The following is a 21189-nucleotide window of genomic DNA, read 5'->3' as shown; positions in this document are numbered from 1 at the left end:
TGACACTAAAGTAACCAAAAATATTTTTGACTATCTATGGGAACTGTGGCAAAGTAATATTATAACATCACCCTATTAAAAATTAAAAGCATAGGAATCTGGACAACTTGGTTTGACCAGTCCCCGAAGGCAGCGCCTGTTCACAGACATGACGGATGAGCCAGCCATCGCTTCACTCGATCATATTTTAGAGAATGTAACGACCCGCCTCACCACGCCACCACCCCAGAGCCATTTTAGTGAGAATGACAAATCCAAGATATCTTTTTTCATATTCTAATGATAGTAATAATTCAGACTGAAAAAACTTAAACACAATAAGATCGAAGAGGATCCCTTTCAATCGTGTAATGTGTTATTACCAAAAATGTGACTGTTTTGACACTAAAGTAACCAAAAATATTTTTGACTATCTATGGGAACTGTGGCAAAGTAATGCTATAACATCACCCCATTCAAAATTAAAAGCGTAAAAATCTGGACAACTTGGTTTGACCAGTCCCCGAAGGCAGCGCCTGTTCACAGACATGACGGATGAGCCAGCCATCGCTTCACTCGATCATATTTTAGAGAATGTAACGACCCGCCTCACCACGCCACCACCCCAGAGCCATTTTAGTGAGAATGACAAATCCAAGATATCTTTTTTCATATTCTAATGATAGTAATAATTCAGACTGAAAAAACTTAAACAATAAGATTGAAGAGGATCCCTTCCAATCGTGTAATGTTTTATTACCAATAATGTGACTGTTTTGACACTAAAGTAACCAAAAATATTTTTGACTATCTATGGGAACTGTGGCAAAGTAATGCTATAACATCACCCCATTCAAAATTAAAAGCGTAAAAATCTGGACAACTTGGTTTGACCAGTCCCCGAAGGCAGCGCCTGTTCACAGACATGACGGATGAGCCAGCCATCGCTTCACTCGATCATATTTTAGAGAATGTAACGACCCGCCTCACCACGTCACCACCCCAGAGCCATTTTAGTGAGAATGACAAATCCAAGATATCTTTTTTCATATTCTAATGATAGTAATAATTCAGACTGAAAAAACTTAAACACAATAAGATTGAAGAGGATCCCTTTCAATCGTGTAATGTTTTATTACCAATAATGTGACTGTTTTGACACTAAAGTAACCAAAAATATTTTTGACTATCTATGGGAACTGTGGCAAAGTAATGCTATAACATCACCCCATTCAAAATTAAAAGCGTAAAAATCTGGACAACTTGGTTTGACCAGTCCCCGAAGGCAGCGCCTGTTCACAGACATGACGGATGAGCCAGCCATCGCTTCACTCGATCATATTTTAGAGAATGTAACGACCCGCCTCACCACGCCACCACCCCAGAGCCATTTTAGTGAGAATGACAAATCCAAGATATCTTTTTTCATATTCTAATGATAGTAATAATTCAGACTGAAAAAACTTAAACAATAAGATTGAAGAGGATCCCTTCCAATCGTGTAATGTTTTATTACCAATAATGTGACTGTTTTGACACTAAAGTAACCAAAAATATTTTTGACTATCTATGGGAACTGTGGCAAAGTAATGCTATAACATCACCCCATTCAAAATTAAAAGCGTAAAAATCTGGACAACTTGGTTTGACCAGTCCCCGAAGGCAGCGCCTGTTCACAGACATGACGGATGAGCCAGCCATCGCTTCACTCGATCATATTTTAGAGAATGTAACGACCCGCCTCACCACGTCACCACCCCAGAGCCATTTTAGTGAGAATGACAAATCCAAGATATCTTTTTTCATATTCTAATGATAGTAATAATTCAGACTGAAAAAACTTAAACACAATAAGATTGAAGAGGATCCCTTTCAATCGTGTAATGTTTTATTACCAATAATGTGACTGTTTTGACACTAAAGTAACCAAAAATATTTTTGACTATCTATGGGAACTGTGGCAAAGTAATGCTATAACATCACCCCATTCAAAATTAAAAGCGTAAAAATCTGGACAACTTGGTTTGACCAGTCCCCGAAGGCAGCGCCTGTTCACAGACATGACGGATGAGCCAGCCATCGCTTCACTCGATCATATTTTAGAGAATGTAACGACCCGCCTCACCACGCCACCACCCCAGAGCCATTTTAGTGAGAATGACAAATCCAAGATATCTTTTTTCATATTCTAATGATAGTAATAATTCAGACTGAAAATACTTAAACACAATAAGATTGAAGAGGATCCCTTTCAATCGTGTAATGTTTTATTACCAATAATGTGACTGTTTTGACACTAAAGTAACCAAAAATATTTTTGACTATCTATGGGAACTGTGGCAAAGTAATGCTATAACATCACCCCATTCAAAATTAAAAGCGTAAAAATCTGGACAACTTGGTTTGACCAGTCCCCGAAGGCAGCGCCTGTTCACAGACATGACGGATGAGCCAGCCATCGCTTCACTCGATCATATTTTAGAGAATGTAACGACCCGCCTCACCACGCCACCACCCCAGAGCCATTTTAGTGAGAATGACAAATCCAAGATATCTTTTTTCATATTCTAATGATAGTAATAATTCAGACTGAAAATACTTAAACACAATAAGATTGAAGAGGATCCCTTCCAATCGTGTAATGTTTTATTACCAATAATGTGACTGTTTTGACACTAAAGTAACCAAAAATATTTTTGACTATCTATGGGAACTGTGGCAAAGTAATGCTATAACATCACCCCATTCAAAATTAAAAGCGTAAAAATCTGGACAACTTGGTTTGACCAGTCCCCGAAGGCAGCGCCTGTTCACAGACATGACGGATGAGCCAGCCATCGCTTCACTCGATCATATTTTAGAGAATGTAACGACCCGCCTCACCACGCCACCACCCCAGAGCCATTTTAGTGAGAATGACAAATCCAAGATATCTTTTTTCATATTCTAATGATAGTAATAATTCAGACTGAAAAAACTTAAACACAATAAGATCGAAGAGGATCCCTTTCAATCGTGTAATGTGTTATTACCAATAATGTGACTGTTTTGACACTAAAGTAACCAAAAATATTTTTGACTATCTATGGGAACTGTGGCAAAGTAATGCTATAACATCACCCCATTCAAAATTAAAAGCGTAAAAATCTGGACAACTTGGTTTGACCAGTCCCCGAAGGCAGCGCCTGTTCACAGACATGACGGATGAGCCAGCCATCGCTTCACTCGATCATATTTTAGAGAATGTAACGACCCGCCTCACCACGCCACCACCCCAGAGACATTTTAGTGAGAATGACAAATCCAAGATATCTTTTTTCATATTCTAATGATAGTAATAATTCAGATTGAATAAACTTAAACACAATAAGATCGAAGAGGATCCCTTTCAATCGTGTAATGTATTATTACCAAATGTGACTGTTTTGACACTAAAGTAACCAAAAATATTTTTGACTATCTATGCTATGGGAACTGTGGCAAAGTAATACTATAACATCACCCCATTCAAAATTAAAAGCGTAAAAATCTGGACAACTTGGTTTGACCAGTCCCCGAAGGCAGCGCCTGTTCACAGACATGACGGATGAGCCAGCCATCGCTTCACTCGATCATATTTTAGAGAATGTAACGACCCGCCTCACCACGCCACCACCCCAGAGACATTTTAGTGAGAATGACAAATCCAAGATATCTTTTTTCATTTTCTAATGATAGTAATAATTCAGACTGAAAAAACTTAAACACAATAAGATTGAAGAGGATCCCTTCCAATCGTGTAATGTTTTATTACCAATAATGTGACTGTTTTGACACTAAAGTAACCAAAAATATTTTGACTCTCTATGGAAACTGTGGCAAAGTAATACTATAACATCACCCCATCCAAAATTAAAAGCGTAAAAATCTGGACAACTTGGTTTGACCAGTCCCCGAAGGCAGCGCCTGTTCACAGACATGACGGATGAGCCAGCCATCGCTTCACTCGATCATATTTTAGAGAATGTAACGACCCGCCTCACCACGCCACCACCCCAGAGACATTTTAGTGAGAATGACAAATCCAAGATATCTTTTTTCATATTCTAATGATAGTAATAATTCAGACTGAAAAAACTTAAACACAATAAGATTGAAGAGGATCCCTTCCAATCGTGTAATGTGTTATTACCAATAATGTGACTGTTTTGACACTAAAGTAACCAAAAATATTTTTGACTATCTATGGGAACTGTGGCAAAGTAATGCTATAACATCACCCCATCCAAAATTAAAAGCGTAAAAATCTGGACAACTTGGTTTGACCAGTCCCCGAAGGCAGCGCCTGTTCACAGACATGACGGATGAGCCAGCCATCGCTTCACTCGATCATATTTTAGAGAATGTAACGACCCGCCTCACCACGCCACCACCCCAGAGACATTTTAGTGAGAATGACAAATCCAAGATATCTTTTTTCATTTTCTAATGATAGTAATAATTCAGACTGAAAAAACTTAAACACAATAAGATTGAAGAGGATCCCTTCCAATCGTGTAATGTTTTATTACCAATAATGTGACTGTTTTGACACTAAAGTAACCAAAAATATTTTGACTCTCTATGGAAACTGTGGCAAAGTAATACTATAACATCACCCCATCCAAAATTAAAAGCGTAAAAATCTGGACAACTTGGTTTGACCAGTCCCCGAAGGCAGCGCCTGTTCACAGACATGACGGATGAGCCAGCCATCGCTTCACTCGATCATATTTTAGAGAATGTAACGACCCGCCTCACCACGCCACCACCCCAGAGCCATTTTAGTGAGAATGACAAATCCAAGATATCTTTTTTCATATTCTAATGATAGTAATAATTCAGACTGAAAAAACTTAAACAATAAGATTGAAGAGGATCCCTTCCAATCGTGTAATGTTTTATTACCAATAATGTGACTGTTTTGACACTAAAGTAACCAAAAATATTTTTGACTATCTATGGGAACTGTGGCAAAGTAATGCTATAACATCACCCCATTCAAAATTAAAAGCGTAAAAATCTGGACAACTTGGTTTGACCAGTCCCCGAAGGCAGCGCCTGTTCACAGACATGACGGATGAGCCAGCCATCGCTTCACTCGATCATATTTTAGAGAATGTAACGACCCGCCTCACCACGTCACCACCCCAGAGCCATTTTAGTGAGAATGACAAATCCAAGATATCTTTTTTCATATTCTAATGATAGTAATAATTCAGACTGAAAAAACTTAAACACAATAAGATTGAAGAGGATCCCTTTCAATCGTGTAATGTTTTATTACCAATAATGTGACTGTTTTGACACTAAAGTAACCAAAAATATTTTTGACTATCTATGGGAACTGTGGCAAAGTAATGCTATAACATCACCCCATTCAAAATTAAAAGCGTAAAAATCTGGACAACTTGGTTTGACCAGTCCCCGAAGGCAGCGCCTGTTCACAGACATGACGGATGAGCCAGCCATCGCTTCACTCGATCATATTTTAGAGAATGTAACGACCCGCCTCACCACGCCACCACCCCAGAGCCATTTTAGTGAGAATGACAAATCCAAGATATCTTTTTTCATATTCTAATGATAGTAATAATTCAGACTGAAAAAACTTAAACAATAAGATTGAAGAGGATCCCTTCCAATCGTGTAATGTTTTATTACCAATAATGTGACTGTTTTGACACTAAAGTAACCAAAAATATTTTTGACTATCTATGGGAACTGTGGCAAAGTAATGCTATAACATCACCCCATTCAAAATTAAAAGCGTAAAAATCTGGACAACTTGGTTTGACCAGTCCCCGAAGGCAGCGCCTGTTCACAGACATGACGGATGAGCCAGCCATCGCTTCACTCGATCATATTTTAGAGAATGTAACGACCCGCCTCACCACGTCACCACCCCAGAGCCATTTTAGTGAGAATGACAAATCCAAGATATCTTTTTTCATATTCTAATGATAGTAATAATTCAGACTGAAAAAACTTAAACACAATAAGATTGAAGAGGATCCCTTTCAATCGTGTAATGTTTTATTACCAATAATGTGACTGTTTTGACACTAAAGTAACCAAAAATATTTTTGACTATCTATGGGAACTGTGGCAAAGTAATGCTATAACATCACCCCATTCAAAATTAAAAGCGTAAAAATCTGGACAACTTGGTTTGACCAGTCCCCGAAGGCAGCGCCTGTTCACAGACATGACGGATGAGCCAGCCATCGCTTCACTCGATCATATTTTAGAGAATGTAACGACCCGCCTCACCACGCCACCACCCCAGAGCCATTTTAGTGAGAATGACAAATCCAAGATATCTTTTTTCATATTCTAATGATAGTAATAATTCAGACTGAAAATACTTAAACACAATAAGATTGAAGAGGATCCCTTTCAATCGTGTAATGTTTTATTACCAATAATGTGACTGTTTTGACACTAAAGTAACCAAAAATATTTTTGACTATCTATGGGAACTGTGGCAAAGTAATGCTATAACATCACCCCATTCAAAATTAAAAGCGTAAAAATCTGGACAACTTGGTTTGACCAGTCCCCGAAGGCAGCGCCTGTTCACAGACATGACGGATGAGCCAGCCATCGCTTCACTCGATCATATTTTAGAGAATGTAACGACCCGCCTCACCACGCCACCACCCCAGAGCCATTTTAGTGAGAATGACAAATCCAAGATATCTTTTTTCATATTCTAATGATAGTAATAATTCAGACTGAAAATACTTAAACACAATAAGATTGAAGAGGATCCCTTCCAATCGTGTAATGTTTTATTACCAATAATGTGACTGTTTTGACACTAAAGTAACCAAAAATATTTTTGACTATCTATGGGAACTGTGGCAAAGTAATGCTATAACATCACCCCATTCAAAATTAAAAGCGTAAAAATCTGGACAACTTGGTTTGACCAGTCCCCGAAGGCAGCGCCTGTTCACAGACATGACGGATGAGCCAGCCATCGCTTCACTCGATCATATTTTAGAGAATGTAACGACCCGCCTCACCACGCCACCACCCCAGAGCCATTTTAGTGAGAATGACAAATCCAAGATATCTTTTTTCATATTCTAATGATAGTAATAATTCAGACTGAAAAAACTTAAACACAATAAGATCGAAGAGGATCCCTTTCAATCGTGTAATGTGTTATTACCAATAATGTGACTGTTTTGACACTAAAGTAACCAAAAATATTTTTGACTATCTATGGGAACTGTGGCAAAGTAATGCTATAACATCACCCCATTCAAAATTAAAAGCGTAAAAATCTGGACAACTTGGTTTGACCAGTCCCCGAAGGCAGCGCCTGTTCACAGACATGACGGATGAGCCAGCCATCGCTTCACTCGATCATATTTTAGAGAATGTAACGACCCGCCTCACCACGCCACCACCCCAGAGACATTTTAGTGAGAATGACAAATCCAAGACATCTTTTTTCATATTCTAATGATAGTAATAATTCAGACTGAAAAAACTTAATCACAATAAGATTGAAGAGGATCCCTTTCAATCGTGTAATGTTTTATTACCAATAATGTGACTGTTTTGACACTAAAGTAACCAAAAATATTTTTGACTATCTATGCTATGGGAACTGTGGCAAAGTAATAGTATAACATCACCCCATTCAAAATTAAAAGCGTAAAAATCTGGACAACTTGGTTTGACCAGTCCCCGAAGGCAGCGCCTGTTCACAGACATGACGGATGAGCCAGCCATCGCTTCACTCGATCATATTTTAGAGAATGTAACGACCCGCCTCACCACGCCACCACCCCAGAGACATTTTAGTGAGAATGACAAATCCAAGATATCTTTTTTCATTTTCTAATGATAGTAATAATTCAGACTGAAAAAACTTAAACACAATAAGATTGAAGAGGATCCCTTCCAATCGTGTAATGTTTTATTACCAATAATGTGACTGTTTTGACACTAAAGTAACCAAAAATATTTTTGACTATCTATGGGAATTGTGGCAAAGTAATGCTATAACATCACCCCATCCAAAATTAAAAGCGTAAAAATCTGGACAACTTGGTTTGACCAGTCCCCGAAGGCAGCGCCTGTTCACAGACATGACGGATGAGCCAGCCATCGCTTCACTCGATCATATTTTAGAGAATGTAACGACCCGCCTCACCACGCCACCACCCCAGAGACATTTTAGTGAGAATGACAAATCCAAGATATCTTTTTTCATATTCTAATGATAGTAATAATTCAGACTGAAAAAACTTAAACAATAAGATTGAAGAGGATCCCTTCCAATCGTGTAATGTTTTATTACCAATAATGTGACTGTTTTGACACTAAAGTAACCAAAAATATTTTTGACTCTCTATGGAAACTGTGGCAAAGTAATACTATAACATCACCCCATCCAAAATTAAAAGCGTAAAAATCTGGACAACTTGGTTTGACCAGTCCCCGAAGGCAGCGCCTGTTCACAGACATGACGGATGAGCCAGCCATCGCTTCACTCGATCATATTTTAGAGAATGTAACGACCCGCCTCACCACGCCACCACCCCAGAGACATTTTAGTGAGAATGACAAATCCAAGACATCTTTTTTCATATTCTAATGATAGTAATAATTCAGACTGAAAAAACTTAATCACAATAAGATTGAAGAGGATCCCTTTCAATCGTGTAATGTTTTATTACCAATAATGTGACTGTTTTGACACTAAAGTAACCAAAAATATTTTTGACTATCTATGCTATGGGAACTGTGGCAAAGTAATAGTATAACATCACCCCATTCAAAATTAAAAGCGTAAAAATCTGGACAACTTGGTTTGACCAGTCCCCGAAGGCAGCGCCTGTTCACAGACATGACGGATGAGCCAGCCATCGCTTCACTCGATCATATTTTAGAGAATGTAACGACCCGCCTCACCACGCCACCACCCCAGAGACATTTTAGTGAGAATGACAAATCCAAGATATCTTTTTTCATATTCTAATGATAGTAATAATTCAGACTGAAAAAACTTAAACACAATAAGATTGAAGAGGATCCCTTCCAATCGTGTAATGTGTTATTACCAATAATGTGACTGTTTTGACACTAAAGTAACCAAAAATATTTTTGACTATCTATGGGAACTGTGGCAAAGTAATGCTATAACATCACCCCATCCAAAATTAAAAGCGAAAAAATCTGGACAACTTGGTTTGACCAGTCCCCGAAGGCAGCGCCTGTTCACAGACATGACGGATGAGCCAGCCATCGCTTCACTCGATCATATTTTAGAGAATGTAACGACCCGCCTCACCACGCCACCACCCCAGAGACATTTTAGTGAGAATGACAAATCCAAGATATCTTTTTTCATATTCTAATGATAGTAATAATTCAGACTGAAAAAACTTAAACAATAAGATTGAAGAGGATCCCTTCCAATCGTGTAATGTTTTATTACCAATAATGTGACTGTTTTGACACTAAAGTAACCAAAAATATTTTTGACTCTCTATGGAAACTGTGGCAAAGTAATACTATAACATCACCCCATCCAAAATTAAAAGCGTAAAAATCTGGACAACTTGGTTTGACCAGTCCCCGAAGGCAGCGCCTGTTCACAGACATGACGGATGAGCCAGCCATCGCTTCACTCGATCATATTTTAGAGAATGTAACGACCCGCCTCACCACGCCACCACCCCAGAGACATTTTAGTGAGAATGACAAATCCAAGATATCTTTTTTCATATTCTAATGATAGTAATAATTTAGACTGAAAAAACTTAAACAATAAGATTGAAGAGGATCCCTTCCAATCGTGTAATGTTTTATTACCAATAATGTGACTGTTTTGACACTAAAGTAACCAAAAATATTTTTGACTCTCTATGGAAACTGTGGCAAAGTAATACTATAACATCACCCCATCCAAAATTAAAAGCGTAAAAATCTGGACAACTTGGTTTGACCAGTCCCCGAAGGCAGCGCCTGTTCACAGACATGACGGATGAGCCAGCCATCGCTTCACTCGATCATATTTTAGAGAATGTAACGACCCGCCTCACCACGCCACCACCCCAGAGACATTTTAGTGAGAATGACAAATCCAAGATATCTTTTTTCATATTCTAATGATAGTAATAATTTAGACTGAAAAAACTTAAACAATAAGATTGAAGAGGATCCCTTCCAATCGTGTAATGTTTTATTACCAATAATGTGACTGTTTTGACACTAAAGTAACCAAAAATATTTTTGACTCTCTATGGAAACTGTGGCAAAGTAATACTATAACATCACCCCATCCAAAATTAAAAGCGTAAAAATCTGGACAACTTGGTTTGACCAGTCCCCGAAGGCAGCGCCTGTTCACAGACATGACGGATGAGCCAGCCATCGCTTCACTCGATCATATTTTAGAGAATGTAACGACCCGCCTCACCACGCCACCACCCCAGAGACATTTTAGTGAGAATGACAAATCCAAGATATCTTTTTTCATATTCTAATGATAGTAATAATTCAGACTGAAAAAACTTAAACACAATAAGATTGAAGAGGATCCCTTCCAATCGTGTAATGTGTTATTACCAATAATGTGACTGTTTTGACACTAAAGTAACCAAAAATATTTTTGACTATCTATGGCCTATGGGAACTGTGGCAAAGTAATGCTATAACATCACCCCATTCAAAAATAAAAGCGTAAAAATCTGGACAACTTGGTTTGACCAGTCCCCGAAGGCAGCGCCTGTTTACAGACATGACGGATGAGCCAGCCATCGTTTCACTCGATCATATTTTAGAGACATTTTAGTGAGAATGACAAATTCAAGATCTTTCTTTTTAATTTAATAAAAATAACAATTCAGACTGAAGATAATCTTGACAATGGAGGGGATCACTTTATTGTCATTATGTTTTATTACTAATTTATGCAACATAGTATTAAAAATAGGTCAAGTTGCGGCGGGAGTGGCCCCATTGACCATCCCTAAAGCCAACTGTATTTTTTTACATACAATATAAAAAAAATCGGAAAACCGCGGTTTAGATAGCAAGAAACAAACGGACATATTCATTACGTCACGGTCATTGCATGGGTTCAAATATTATATGTGCTCCCTCGAAAACCTACTCTCCACATAACCGTTTAAAGCACTTTATATATCTATAAAAGTACCTATGTTCTTCAGTGTAACCTACGACGCAGCGTGCATTGCTTATTCAAGTAATGCGAAAAAAAAGGCTACCCCTGTACATTATTTCAGCTTCAACCAAACCAACGCGTGCAGATTGCCATCGCCGGCGCGATCATAGGCCAATGACTGGTCGTGCGACCTGTCATTCGCCTATGATCGCGTCGGCGATGGTGATTTGCACGCGTTGGTTTGGTTGAAGCTTACTTTTACAAAATGACAATTATACGATATCCATTATATGCTGGTAAGAACAATTCCGTTCAGTTACGCTTAAAACGGCATATAACTAACAAAAAATCAACACACCCATTGCTCGTTGCCTCCGGAACCATGCATATGTTTGTTATATTGGCATACTCGTACTTGTACCTAGACTTCCTGACATTCCGTCGACGCTGAGGCATTCAATTGGCACAAGTGGGACATTATCAAGCGGTTATTAACCTTACCTTGATTCGTCACCCCTGCATCTTCTCTCCGGTCTCTTCCCCCTCAACTTCACGCCCGCAGCTATGCGGCTGTCGAACTCCACACTCTTCGCTTCGATGTCGTTACCTTCCCCAAGACGTCCGCCGGTGTTTCCCACAGCATCAGCAACATCAGCCCACAGGCTGGCGTGTCCCCCCAACAGTCGTCCACGTCTATCCTTCAGTTCGCCCTTCAGCGATATCATAACATCTCTTCTTCAATTTGGTTGACCGAGAAAGCTCCTATTCTAAAATCAAACACCAATGTAAATGGATTTATACTCCAAGTGACGACGCTATACCGATCCACCCCTACAGTGTAGAGATGATATTTAACATAGCCCATTCCCCCGATACTTCACTATCTCCACTCACACCACCACACACGCATAACTCATATACACAAAACCAACATGCCCAAACAAAAACCACCAAATTTTGAATTCATGCGAAATGAGTATAAAAAAGCAAAAATAAATAAATAATGCACGTGTATAGGCGTGTCAGCTTGATTTTAATTGATTTTAAAATATACACAAAAGAATTGTCAATTGATTGATGAGGTGAATTATATTTACACTTTCCGAGAAACTGCGTAAAAATAAAAAAATATATAAAAAAAGTAATCTAAAGAAGCTGCGGGTACACTACATTATTAAGCAAAAGTTTATCGTCGACTAATTTATCGCGCGAAACTAAAATTTTGATATCCGATTTTTCTTGGACCCGACCTAACGCTACGTACAATTGGCCATGACTGAACACGTCCGACCGCAAGTCTACGCCTACCCGATTTATAGTCTGCCCCTGACTCTTATGAACAGTCATGGCATAACACAGAGCTAAGGGGAATTGCCGTCGCGTCATTTCGATGGGGCTGTCCGGTTCGATTGGAGCTTTAAACAAGATACGCGGAATCAAAAATTCGTTTGTTTCGCCTGGCTTGCGAACGGTTATTATGCGCGGCGTAGTTTTCACGACGATAACTTTTGTGCCATTGACCAGTCGGTCTGAAAAACTAAGATTGCGGATTATCATGCACACGCATCCTACTTTTAGTGTTAGATCATGTTCTGGAACACCCTTTGGCTGCAGTTTATTTAACGCGTCCGCGCCTAAAAATATATCGTCCGCGTTATCGGAAAGGACTTTATCGATTGAATAAAAGTGTAACGGTTCCGACTCTACTCTATCTAATACTATGGAATTAATTTCCCTAACGTTTTGATTGTGTGTGGTGAGTATTGCTCGACCAGCACACGTGTCCGGTTCAATAATGACAACATGTGAAAAAACAAAATCTATTAAATCGTTCAAATCTGTAACATAAGAAAGGTGGGAAGTTAAATCTACTAAATTTAAAATTGAACGATTTACCTTTACAGTTTGAACCGGCAATTGATTCGATCCCAGTTTTAATAAAAAGTCAGAATACTCTGGGTCGTCTCTGTTACGTTGGGAAGTGCTCAAGTTGAAAATTTTAATTTGTTCCCAAATCGGTGAGGACTTGACTGAACAATTGATTACGTCAGAGTTACTTTTAGCTTTTACTACGACAGGAGGTATCTGACGGAAATCTCCTGCGAAAATTACGATTTTCCCACCAAAAAGCCTGTTACACTTCATCAAATCGCGGAGAGACCTATCAAGCAGGTGAATTAAATATTTGTGAGCCATAGGGGCTTCGTCGTAAATAATAACGTCAGCTTGTCGAACAAGCTCAGCGCGCTGCGAACCATTGGTAATGCTCCAGTAACCAAGATCATCTACGGGGTTGAGGGGGAATTTAAACATGCTATGTGCCGTAATGCCGCCTACGTAATTTTGCGCCGCGATACCTGAACTCGCCGTACACAAGACAATTCCTGAATTTCCGCGTGCGTGTGCAGTAATTACATTTAAAAGCAAAGTTTTACCTGTTCCGGCAGGCCCGTCAATGAAAATGGCAGTATTGTTAGAGTTTCGGAACTCGCTGTCACTCAGGAGAGTGTGAATATAACTAAACACGAGGTTTTGGTCGGGGGATAATTTTGGTAGCCAGCTACTTACGAACGTGTTTAATTCGTCGCGATTATATTCGACGCGCTCGCGGCCTACTTCGGTCGAATCGTCTATAACGCCCGGTAACCCTTGCTCGACAAGGGATGTCCCATGTTTACGCAATAACCGGTCGATTTGGACGAGACAAAGTTTGTACGCTTTTTCTGCGTCATCGGATAAACGCTGCAAAAAATCCTGACCAATTAAATGTTTGTACTTATCCCACAAAGAAACGACCCTAACCCCGTTCACAGCTAAGAGTACGAAAAAGCTACGCAGCCGTGGTCCAGTCAAAAATGTAGATGCTTCCTGCATAGCAATCTCATACTCCGCTTCATCGTCCGCGATTCCGAGAGCTTTCGCAGCTTCCTGGAAAGTTTTGCACAATGGACCACCAAGTTTATATAAATCGTCGTAACTACGACACGGCTGAGACGCTAAAAGAAGACGCAAGTAAAATAATTCACCTCTGTTTGGCGCGACCCAGAATAAACGCGATACTAATTCGCCCCTTTGCCGTCTTGTCAAAAATTTATTATTACTCAATTCATAGATTTCTACATTTTTAGTGGTGGGACGTCGTGAATGTACAATAAACCGCTCGTAAAAATCCAAGTACGTTATGTTATCAAACTGTTCACCGAGAGGCCTTTTAAAATAAGTTATTAAGTCCGAATGAGCGCGGCGCGCGGCATCTGCTTCGGTTCCCGGCTTGAAAAAGATGGATTGTTGGCCCTCAAGGTGTACGGCGAGCTGCTTTACGTTCGGTTCGCGAGCTGTTACGTCAAACTCTAAAATGCGCCACGTCGCTTCGCAAGAACCAAGGTAACGTTTGGTGACATACTGCTCGATTTCATTGTTTTTATCTGAATCGGGAACGACAGTAACGCGCGATTCGTCAGGACCTTTGGTCATGTATTTGAATAGATATTTGACGATCGCGCGTGCGGAATATGCTAATAAATTTATGTGACAGTCATACTTGAGGAGAAGAGCGGCATTGTACGGAACGACCCACAAATCACTAACCGTTATGTCTCTATTTCTAAATTTAATGGTGGCTTGGTTTTTACTATCACGGCGTAAATGAACAAAACCTTTGTCATCGCAGTAAGTTACAGCCGTTTCAGATTTAGGGAAATACTTTGTGCATTTCATTTTTTCAGTATCCCAACATGGCAAATCTGTTCTATGTGGAGGTCCACATGGGCCGTGTATCATGTGATCAAGCACGGCCTTGCGTAATCTACCACCTGCCTCAGAAGGAGGAGGGATATCTGCCCTTACAAATTGATCGATTTCAAAATTTTGTATGGGACCACCCCCTTCGATTCTAAAACAAATGTGGGCATGGGGCAGTCCTCGTTTTTGAAACTCTATGACATGCATAATATACATACATCTACCAAACCAAGCACCAGTTCTAAGGTCTTTTAAAAGTTGTGCGAGTTTCAAGTTAAAAACTCTCGCACAAATTAAAGGATTAGGCCTTTGTCCTTGTGGAGTAGATTGTTGGATCTCGGGCCACTTTGGATTGCATGTCATCGTTAAAAAGTATGATGGAGTGCCCAGTCTATTGACCAGTGCAATCGCATCCATATATTTAGTTTTCATATACCGTGGACCTCCAGTAAATGTATTGGGCAGATAGACACGTCCCGGCACAACACCGCCCTCTCCCCGTATGGTTTCATCTGCTGCTATCTGGTTACTTATCTCTACTGAGTTTTCTACTTCCTGAAGGGGAGCAGATCTAAGAGCAGCATCTGAGGAATGATTCTGCATGTTAAAAATGTACCTAAGTCGTTCCTCTGAAATTCTACAAAACATATCTACTATCCATTCCTCAGAAAGTCTGTTCAACTCTGAAAACCGCGGCTCAGATAGCAACAAACAACGGACGTATTTATTTTGTGTTAGTTTTACGCCGTTGTTATCGAGTCTATTCGGTAACCAACCGGGATTACCGTGTGGATACAGCAAAGGATATTGGAAAGTTTCATACAGCGGATGTAAAATGTCTACAGTGTGCGGTTTTCGAGCACCTATGCGCCATATGACTATAGCTTTAGGAATATAGCGTTCGCGTTCTGTGCTCAGAATTGCGGCTATTTCCGAACCGATTGGCATGTCTCCCAAAATATTACCATGGGAGCGTCGCGACGTGGGTTCAAATATCAAATGTGCCTCCTCGGAAGGCTCCTGACTTAAACGTTTAAAACAATCTATGTACGGACTAACATTATGCATAAAATTGGTAATGCAGCGAACTACCTCCATGTCTAAATTTTGGCTTACAGCTGTCCTTTCCCTTTCGTCGTAAATGTACATACCGATAGGATTATATGTGTCAGTGTAAGCTAAATCAAAAACGCGATGGTAAGTTCGGCCCTGAATTTTTAAGAAAGACACACCGGAATTTGGTTGATGAAAACCATGAGAAACGCCTAATGCGCTAAACGAAAACAAATTATTGAAAGCTCGCGGTCTTAGAAGGAAAGCTGGGTGGGAATAGAACTCTTCGGTTAACGGCGGTAAATTTTGAACATTATATGCTCCAGAACCACAACACCACTTGACTCTACCTTTTTCCTCAACAAAAATTCGCGCCTGACATTGAGGACATCTGTGACTGTCATTTAAAGACATTTTTTTAAAAGAATGAGTCTGAATGGAATCTAAATCGTCGTTTTGTTTTTGCCCGATCAAAATATTGGAATTACGCAACGCGGGTTCTAAATTTCTGTTTACTACATTATATTGTTGTGACGCTTCTTTATTAACTTCCGGATTTTGTTGCGAATACCGTTTTACCGCTTCCCTATTAACCGAGGGATTATTTTGCGCGTACCGTTTAACCGCGTCCCTGTGAACGGAGGGATTTTTTTGAACGTACCGTTGAACCGCGTCCCTGTTAACGGAGGGATTGTTTTGAGAGTATCGTGTAACCGCGTCCCTATTAACCGAGGGATTTTTTTGTGAGTACTTTTTGACCGCGTCCCTATGAACAGTGGGGTTCTGGGCAGCATATCGTTTAACAGCCTCTCGGTGTCTAAGGGTTTTGGTTGACGTTACGTTACTAACCCGACCGCTATTTAAATCGACCCGATCAATTACAACGACTGGCTTTAATTTCAATTTGACATCAGAATGTGTAGTACTGACGGACAAAGGTTTCGCATCATGGGCAATTTTTAACGCAGTTAAATCTACTCTTTCAAGAACCACAACTGGTTTTAATTTTTCATTAGTTAATTTAGATTTTTTCGGTGCGGAAGAATCTACTTTAGATTTAGATGATCTCTTTTTTTTGGGTCGACCTCGTTTGGATTGCACCGGTGCAATGTCTATTGATTCTAACTCAACTTTTTCAAGGACTACGACAGGTTTCAACGTTGTTAATTTCGCGTCGCGTGGCTCGAGTGGGACGACGGGATCTAAGTTTAGCGCAAAATTTACTACAGTTAATTTATGTATAGAATATTGCGCCGAGGTATACGCATGTCCTATGAACAGTAATTTTGCGAGATCTTCTAAATTTTGGCAACAAAACAAACGCGCCTTATTTTGAGTTTCGTCCCGATGATTAAATGTATTATTGATGCCAACCGCATGGCTATTGAATAAATAAAATTTGTTGCCAAATTTCCAAAAAGAAACCGTATAATTGTTCCCGGTGAACAAGTAACTATCCCGAGTATCGTTACGTTCGCGAGTGAATACACGGTCGCGCAAAATATGAACTAACTGCAATGTTGCAACATCAACATCGCGCAGTGAAGCTGGAAAAAGCCCGTTTTCAATCCAGTTGGGTTCCATTGCATTAATTTTAACTGCGAAGTTCCCTACTCGATAATCATTTGGCAATTCGTCTGGTAATAAGAAAACGTGGTCCCGAGGTTTGCACTGCAAGTAAAGTAAATCACCGTACTGAAGAATAGTATTGATATCCGCAACATCAAACACGGCCCGATTTTTAATAACTGACAAAGCGGATGCACATGCTGACATGGCTACACACTGTGCATTATTACCTTTATACCGTGCATCGCCTTGATGGGACAATCCTTTACCAGAAATTAATAATTAATAATAGTCTGATTGACAATTGACAATGAAGTCGCGCTTATTATGCATTACGAATACATAATTTAAAAGAAAGTAATTTGCTTCGAAATACAAAATGCAGGTGGTTTCTTTATTTTCAGATAATATGCTGATACCTTATCAAGACAAAAATAACGAAAACTCTAAAAAGATTCAAGTCAATCTTCTCTTAAAATTATTGTCATTATTGTCATAAAATATAAACGTGTAAAGAATGCAACTTCAGTATCTAAATTGAATGATAAAAAGTGTTATAGATTTATATGACACAGGGAAGATAATTAAAAGATTGGTCACATAATTAATGCTAATTTTCAACTCAGTTATGTAATATTATAAAAATACTTTCATTATATTCTAACACTCTCCGCTAAAATATCTAAAGCATTTTGACAAGGCCTTAGAACATCACCTTAAAGCAATATCAATCATGCTAATTTTGAGGTACACACAGAAAACAAAATGACAAACTATAGTGCCAACAAATTTTCTGAAAATAAATCGTCAATAAATTCATATTCAGTTATAAATGGTTATGCAATGAACAAGTGATAAATTTTACAATGCCTACCTGATTAATAATTACTTTTATTGTTTTGGTAATTGAAATTAAGTTTGTTTTTTACTAATAAATAAAAGAAATTAAATTAAATTTAAAAGTAGATATACCTACCTATAGAGACCTACCTAAACCGAAAATCCAAACTCATACAATTAATAGCAGCTAGTGCTAATAGTAATAAGAAGTTTAATGTAAACAAAAGTTTGAAATCCCAACTATCCCAACTAATCCCAACTATCCCAACTAATCCCAACTAATCCCAACTAATATTATAAATGCGAAAGTAACTCTGTCTGTCTGTCTGTCTGTTACGCTTTCCCGCTTAAACCTCGCAACCGATTTTGATGAAATTTGGCATAGAGATAGTTTGAGTCCCGGGAAAGAACATAGGATAGTTTTTATCCCGGTTTTTGAAACAGGGACGCGCGCGATAAAGTTTTTCTGTGACAGACAAAATTCCACGCGGGCGAAGCCGCGGGCGGAAAGCTAGTTTTATTATAATTGAACAACAACATTACCTACTTAAGTAGGTAGGTAATGTATCCAAATTACTAAAGAAAACAGTAAATTGTATTAAAAACAAATGCCTACCAGTTAAGGTATGTAATGATGGAAGTCAATGATTATACAAATTAGTACTAACCTATTTTACTGTAACTGTACCATTTTGCAGTAAGTTCATATTACAACAAGTAATTTTATTAGGCTAATCCTACCTAAAAAATGCATTGCATTGATACAATATTTCCTAAAATAAAACTAATGCAAATTCAAATAACAGGCTTGCCTAACCCTATTGAGACAATAAGTAGGTACCTACCTACCTAATTTCTGCTTATCAAACATACCTAAATTAAATTAGTAATAATATGAATCAAAAGAAATTTAGAATTTATGTTTCTGTAAAAATGAAAAATATTATAGGACCTTAGATTAATAATCTAAGTAGATATAGGACCAATTTCAAACATGATGAATATTGATAACTTCAATCAATTGGTGCACATCTATTTGAATTTAATTAATTTATGACAAGAGATAAAAATTAAATGTTATTAATACCACTATTCAAGTAGGTAAATTATAATTAGTATAATTATTAATCTTGATTCATAAAAGGCTAGATATTATGGTCAGATCCAGACATATACAAGTTCAAAAAAAAGTACCTATACCTAGTAAGATGAATGTCAAATCAGAATTCAACGCACTAAATTGAAAATATTGATAAATAAATACAAATATAACAAGCGCAGGATATATTTAAGGAGTATCAAATGCAAATAATCCTATTGCAAATCTGAAGGTTTTCAAATAATATTTAAACTGCATTGATATTACCTACCAATATTTGAGAAGGATTCAATCAAGTTCTTATTATTGATTTGATTTCAGAGCAAATCAATTCTTTTACTACACTGAAACATTAATTAAATTAGATGTGATTCAATAAATGCTTTGTTTATAATAAGAACTAAAGTTATGCTTACTTGTGTATTTTAAATACATAATGTAACATCAATTTCAACAGTAAATAATCCTACATGTAAAATTATTTTACATAACTATTCATATGAAAACCATCTCAGAGTAAGAAGATCTAAATAACTTTTATTGATAGATAATGTGAATTTATGTTCATCAACAATGAAATGATAACTTGCCTGTTAGCACATTATTAATACAAGTACCTTGTGTGGAATTGACATGTTTCAAAATATAAAGATTTCTTACGTGTTATTAACTATTTACTGTTAGGCATGGACCTTTTTTTATAGGTCCATGATTGTAGGTAGGTGTAGGTAATTTAAATAACTTGGCAAATAGAATAAGGGGCTACGCCCTTGTCAACTATATTTAGAAAATGTGTGAAGTTATTGACTTGAAAAAGCTAGATCTTATGCAGTTATGAACTACCTACAACACCATTGCCAAGTCAATTAAAAAAGAAGAAAAATGGCGGTCCATAACTATTCATCAAAGCCAAACATAGTATATTTTTAACGAACCAAAGGACCTAAACACAGAAAATAATGGAAAGAAGAACAAATAAGACTATAAAAGACTTACCCGTGGCGATGCAGACGGCCGTGGTGGAATCGTAGTTGAAGCGGGGCATCGTGAAACTGCAATTATACACATTTAATGAACTAAAGAACCACAAATTATGGCACTGAAGAACCTAAAATACACTTAAAACTTCGATCATTACACTTTAAAAAGTTTTAAACCATAAAAAGTTGTTTGTTTAACATTATTTCATTTGTTTTACAATGGCGTCCCCTTCAACAAAAATGATGCCTACACTAACGGAACGATGAAAAGAAACAATTAAGTTGATATATCATCGAAATTGATTTGTACAATAGTTTTTTATTATTTGACAAATCAATGGATTATAATTTTAATAATATTTACACATAACTTACCGCGATGAAACAAGATGCAAAACAGTTGCGACCGAGAGGGAGGCGGAAGTGAATGAGCGCGAAATGTCTCACTCAACTTTTTTTGGCCACAAAACTTATGACCATAGACAACTTTTGTTTAACCTATTGGTCACCAACCTATTTCGCCTGGAACAGTAAAAAAATATATTTCTGTTTTGAAAATAAAGATTTAGGGTTTTAGGCAATCGCAAAAATACGCATAAAATAACTAAAGCATTTCTATAAGTATTTTTATCAAAGAAATATTGCACGGAAATGTTAAACGTTTTGTATTTTAAAAAAGACCATGGCGCTCTAAAGGATATAGAACGCAACTCAGATTTTATTTAATCTGATTTGATTATGATGATTAATTATGATAG

At 38.0% G+C, this 21189-nt stretch overlaps 1 long non-coding RNA gene across 2 annotated transcripts in view; it reads right to left on the bottom strand.

The window, feature by feature from the left end:
* Positions 1–20899, bottom strand: part of LOC135077742 (uncharacterized) — a 29571-nt gene extending 8672 nt beyond the window's left edge. The window contains exons 1-2 of one of the 2 annotated variants that reach the window (XR_010258494.1): positions 20807–20899; positions 20448–20503 (exon numbers count right to left, since the gene is read on the bottom strand). This is a non-coding gene — a long non-coding RNA (uncharacterized LOC135077742). Of the gene's footprint in view, positions 1–20447; positions 20504–20589; positions 20606–20806 lie in introns of those variants that run through there. The other variant, XR_010258495.1, reaches the window with a different exon arrangement.
* Between the last annotated feature and the right edge of the window lie 290 nt (positions 20900–21189).

Source organism: Ostrinia nubilalis, chromosome 13 (genome assembly GCF_963855985.1).
Source record: "Ostrinia nubilalis chromosome 13, ilOstNubi1.1, whole genome shotgun sequence".
Taxonomy (NCBI): Eukaryota; Metazoa; Arthropoda; class Insecta; order Lepidoptera; family Crambidae; genus Ostrinia; species Ostrinia nubilalis.
Note: the sequence above shows the minus strand (reverse complement) of the source record. Positions and strands in the feature narration are given on the sequence as shown.